The sequence below is a fragment of the Lycium ferocissimum genome, unplaced genomic scaffold (assembly GCF_029784015.1).
Source record: "Lycium ferocissimum isolate CSIRO_LF1 unplaced genomic scaffold, AGI_CSIRO_Lferr_CH_V1 ctg28691, whole genome shotgun sequence".
Classification (NCBI taxonomy): domain Eukaryota; kingdom Viridiplantae; phylum Streptophyta; class Magnoliopsida; order Solanales; family Solanaceae; genus Lycium; species Lycium ferocissimum.
Window position 1 is genome coordinate 1 of NW_026724409.1, and position 5,321 is coordinate 5,321.

Genomic DNA, 5,321 nt, shown 5'->3' on the forward strand with positions numbered 1-5,321 from the left:
AAAAATGGAGAAAAGAAAAACCCCTTTTTTTGGATTACAAAAATTGTACTCAAAATGAGGCGATTTTTATATTTTACATATTAACCTACTCCTTTACAATTAACTAACTAACTACACTTATCATTAATGACTTCTAACTAACTAATGAGTGTACAACATAATTAGCTTGGAGTACTACTTCTAACATAAGCATTGGAAGAAAAAGATCTAGCACTAATTTGGTTGATGGACATGACATGTTTAATGTTTGGTTGATGGACATGACGTGTTTAATGTTTTAACTCTTCTAAGTCTTATTTAACCATTTCAGAGGTAGCATGTTGGATGGTCACCGGAGAACGACAAGCGACTCGAATAAAATGCTTATAGTTGAAAACAATCTTAAGACAGGATATTGCATTCTTCGATACTCAAGGAGCAACAGGGGAATTTATTGAAAGAATGTCGGGAGACACTATCCTAGTTCAAGAAGCCATGGGTGACAAGGTTAGTTCTAACTCCTAGTAACTATGATTTTAGTTGTGCTGACTAAATTTTTACTATCGTCTCTTACTCCCTCTGTCCCGTTGTATATGATACTATCATTGCTTTGAGGAGTTAAAACGCTTTTTACCTTAAATGTTCAAGCATTTTCAATATGTATTCAAGTACAAAATTGTTGTTTAAGTCATACTTCTATGTGGTTCCTAATTATGTAAATTTTGTTCCGAAACAAATTAAGGAATTAATGTCGGAAATCACAATTAAAGTTAATTGGGATGACCTTCATACTCCGAACTCTGTCATTCTCTTTAAAACAAATGGAGTACTATATAGTCATGAGGATTAAGAGCAGGGGCAAATTTAGGTAGGAAAAATGGGTCACGTGAACACATGGCCGCCCGATTAAACTCGGCATATTATGTATATAATTCTTAAAATATATCCCAATAATGGCGAAGGAGCAGCATGGTCGAACAAGATTGAGTGGAGCATTTTGGTTAAGTGTTGGGTTTAATCTCTTAAGGTCACGGGATTAAACCCAAATGCGCTTTTGCGTCTTTTTTTTTTTTTAAAAAAAAAAAAAATCTTACACGATAATGGTGAACCTATTATCTTAAAATCCTGGATTCGCCTCTGATTAGGAGGAGAGACAGAAGGGGTGGAGCACCTTTGAGTAACTACATATTATATGAATTAATTTATTGAGTTATTGATGATCTATAAGTACGTAAGCTTAATAATCTTACTCTCGTAGTTTAAATGCATAGCAAAAAAGACGCCTTAATTCTAAGCTACTTGAAGTTAGTTAATATGAATCCTCTACATCCATTTGCTCCATAATTGACTAGTACCGCCACCCTCCTCCTTTGTCTAGACTAGATTTGAGACTAACCACACCCCATGGTCATATATACGTGTGGAGTTACTCTTGCATTTTTGTATTTGAAACAAGGTTCTTACAGCTTGAATGTGTTTAGGTTGGGAATTTCATTATGAACATCGCAACTTTCATTGGAGGATTTGTAGTCGCATTTATCAAAGGATGGCCCCTCACACTGGTTTTACTCACATCCATTCCCGCAACTGCCATTAGCTTTGTATGTGTATCCTTGATCTTGGCCAAAATGTCGGGGAGCGGACAAGTTGCTTATGCAGAGGCAGGAAAAGTAGTTGAACAAACAGTGGGAGGAATTCGAACGGTAAACTTCAAATTTTTTCGGCAAAATATATTCTGGTGAATTGCACTTCTTATCTCCCAATTACAGAGTTTTTATCTTTGTTCACGTTATATAAGACCCAAAAAAATAACTTTAAATCTTTTGAATTACGTGCTTATGGTCTGCGTTGCTCTGACTTTCCAAAATGCCGCTGCACCTGTGTTGGATCCTAAAAAAATGCACTACTTTTGGAGGATATGATGCACACCCGTCGATATTTTTTGAGAGTCCGAGCAATGTAGCTTATGACTTTTCCATTTTGTTTAACTTTATTCCTCCTTTCCTTAGGTTGCTTCTTTCACAGGAGAGAATTTGGCAATAGAAGAATATAATAATAAGCTGGAATTTGGCAATGGAAAATGCTTCAGGACTCGGACTTGGCACAATACTAATGCTTATCTTCTTTAGTTATGGACTTTCCATATGGTATGGAGCTAAATTGATCATAGATAAAGATTACAAAGGTGGCGACATTATAAGTGTAATTTTCGCTGTTATGCTAGGTGGAGGGTAAGAGTAAAATAATTAGCTTTATATAATCCATTTGATTATGTCCATGTGATATACTCATACATTTTGATTAAGTGTGTTAACTTTCCTTTCTCACATTTTGAGAAAAGAATGCGTATTCTTTTATGTTTAGTACTAAAGTAATTATGCATTTCATGGTTTGTTTAAGACCACAAGATTCAAAAGTATCCCTTGTTTTCTTGAACTCCGTGCCTACTGCCTAGTCAAACTAAGACAAATTGAAACGGAGGGAGTACTTATATTTAGTCATTGAATTACAATGAACCTTTCTATGTTTCAGTTCACTAGGTCAAGCAGCTCCGAGTTTGCCCACATTTTCGGCGGGCCAGGCTGCAGCATACAAGATATTCGAGACTATTAAACGTACACCGAAAATAGATTCATATGATCCTAGGGGGATTCTATTGGAAGATATTAAAGGGGAAATTGAGCTGAAAGATGTGTGCTTCAAGTATCCAGCAAGACCCCACGTGCAAATATTTTCTGGATTCTCGTTGTATATTCCTAGTGGTAAAACAGCAGCCTTAGTTGGGCAAAGTGGAAGCGGAAAATCAACGGTTATTAGTCTGCTAGAGAGATTCTATGACCCCGATGCTGGTGAAGTACTTGTAGACGGAGTTGATATTAAGAAATTTCAACTCAAGTGGTTGAGGCAGCAAATGGGGCTAGTAAGTCAAGAGCCCGTCTTATTCCAAACTACTATTAGGGAAAATATAATGTACGGGAAAGAAAATGCCAGTGAGGACGAGATCAGGACTGCGATCAAGCTCTCTAATGCAGCTAAATTTGTTGACAAGCTTCCGAAGGTTGAAGCAACATTTTTTAAGAACTACACACACGCGAACACCTTTTTTTATTTCTTAGGTTTTAAATTAACATTGTGCATACATATTTGTAGGGGCTGGACACAATGGTCGGTGGGCATGGTTCTCAGATATCTGGTGGACAAAAGCAAAGAATCGCCATCGCGAGGGCCATTTTGAAAGATCCAAGAATTCTTCTACTAGATGAAGCGACTAGTGCTTTGGATGTGGAATCGGAACGCATTGTACAAGATGCTCTAAGTAATATTATGGTAAATAGGACGACTGTGGTTGTTGCCCATCGCTTGACGACCATTAGAAATGCTGATATCATCGCAGTAGTGCATCTCGGGAAATTGGTTGAACAAGGTAATACATTTAGTACTACTACCTTCGTTCTAAATTATTGTCGGCCTAATGAATATAGGACCTAATTAGAGGTCGCTGGCGCCTATATACTACTTTAAACGCTCTCATTTTGGTTTGAGAATGACATGTGTTATATCTGTATGGGGCAGTTTCGAACTTCTCCTAGGAATAGTTTCCTGTATAAAATAAATACTTATGATATATATGAGAAATTCAAAGGTTAAATATAAATGTTTGATAGTATTTTCATTCTTTTCCATCTATGATACTCTCTTTTCTTAAAGGAGAAGTTTCTTATTCTTTTCAGTGATCAGACACAGAACCAGAATTTTCAATTTATGGATTTTGAATTATAATTATTTTTGTTTATGGGTTCTTGATGTATTATTTATGCATATCAAATGAATTTCTTAACTCAATAAGAAGATTGAACCAAAGTTATTGGGTTCTGCCGAACCCACAGCTAAAAAGCTGGCTCCGCCCCTATTTGTGATGTTTTATCACTACTCTTTTCTCCAAATAGAAGTGATCCATGTAGTAAATTTTTTGAAATATTATTATGATAATAAGTGATCCATGTAGTAATTGTTACATCTTTGCTTAATCTTGATAATGAGTCAAAAAAAAAAAAAAAAAAGGGCAGCCTAGTGCATTAAGGGCTCCCACTATGCGCAGGCTTGGGAAGGACCGGACCACATTGGGTCTTATGTAGTTTTGGAAATTGCGATGTAGAGTTTTCCGGTTTCATTGTGCTCATGCTCATTTCTAGATTACTTCTTCACATCTTGATATATTACCCTTTGATATTACTTCCAGGAACACATGATGAGTTGATCAAAGATCCTGACGGAGCATATTCTCAACTTGTTCAAATGCAGCAAAAGAACAAACCCATCGAGAACACCAAAGGAAAAGAAATCGAGGACTCGAATCCACAAAAACGTCTGAGTTACTCGAAGAATGTTTCTGGTAGGAGTCGGAGATTCTCTATTTCAGGTAGTAGGAAGTCTGCGAGCAAAGGATCGAGCAGTAGATTTTCCTTAGCGTATGACTTGGGAGTTAGCGGAGTCATTGATTTCCATGAAAGTATCAGAAATGATGATAATGCTGAAAGCAGTGAGTATGTTGTAGATAGTAAGAAAAACGTTTCTGCTCGAAAGCTAATGTCACTTGCATATCTAAATAAGCCCGAGATTCCGATAATAGTAGTGGGAACCGTAGCTGCTGCCATAAATGGTATGATTTTCCCTGTATTCGGTCTTCTGGTATCGACGATTATCAAAATCTTTTATGAATCACATCACGAGCTTCGAAAGGATTCTCGATTTTGGTCTCTGATTTTTGTGGTTATCGGAATTGTTGTCATGATTGTTTCGCCTTTGCAAAGTTATGCATTTGGTGTTGCTGGTGCAAAATTGATCCAACGAATACGTTCCATGATATTTGCCAAGTTGGTGTACCAAGAGATTAGTTGGTTCGACGACCCTGCAAACTCAAGGTAAATTTTGCTAGTATCTGAAATCTTAGGGCCTGTTTGGACGATTTTTTTTCCTTTTTTTCTTTTCAAAATAATTTTTGGTTACACAATAGAATGATTTTTTGGTTAGTTTTTGAAGACAAGACTGGTTTAAACAGTTTTTAAGTGAATTTTTTTTCCCACTCACAATATTTCAACTTTTTTTTTGAGAGTTAAGCGTGTCCAAAACCTTGACGATTTAATCTTTAGTTTTTCCAACTTCAACTTCAAATACTGCTTTTTTCAAATATTACTCAGTTCATGTCCAAACGCCTACTTATTGTTTTCTAAACTTGACAAATTTTCTTGACTCGAAATTTTATTAAATGCAGTGGTGCTATAGGTGCAAGACTATCTAGTGATGCTTCGACTATCCGGAATATGGTGGGAGACGCATTAGCA

General features: G+C 36.4%; 1 pseudogene; it reads left to right on the top strand.

Moving 5' to 3' along the window:
* Positions 1 to 1,607: 1,607 nt before the first annotated feature.
* On the top strand, positions 1,608 to 5,014 carry LOC132043827 (ABC transporter B family member 9-like; annotated as a pseudogene).
* The last annotated feature ends 307 nt before the right edge of the window (positions 5,015 to 5,321 follow it).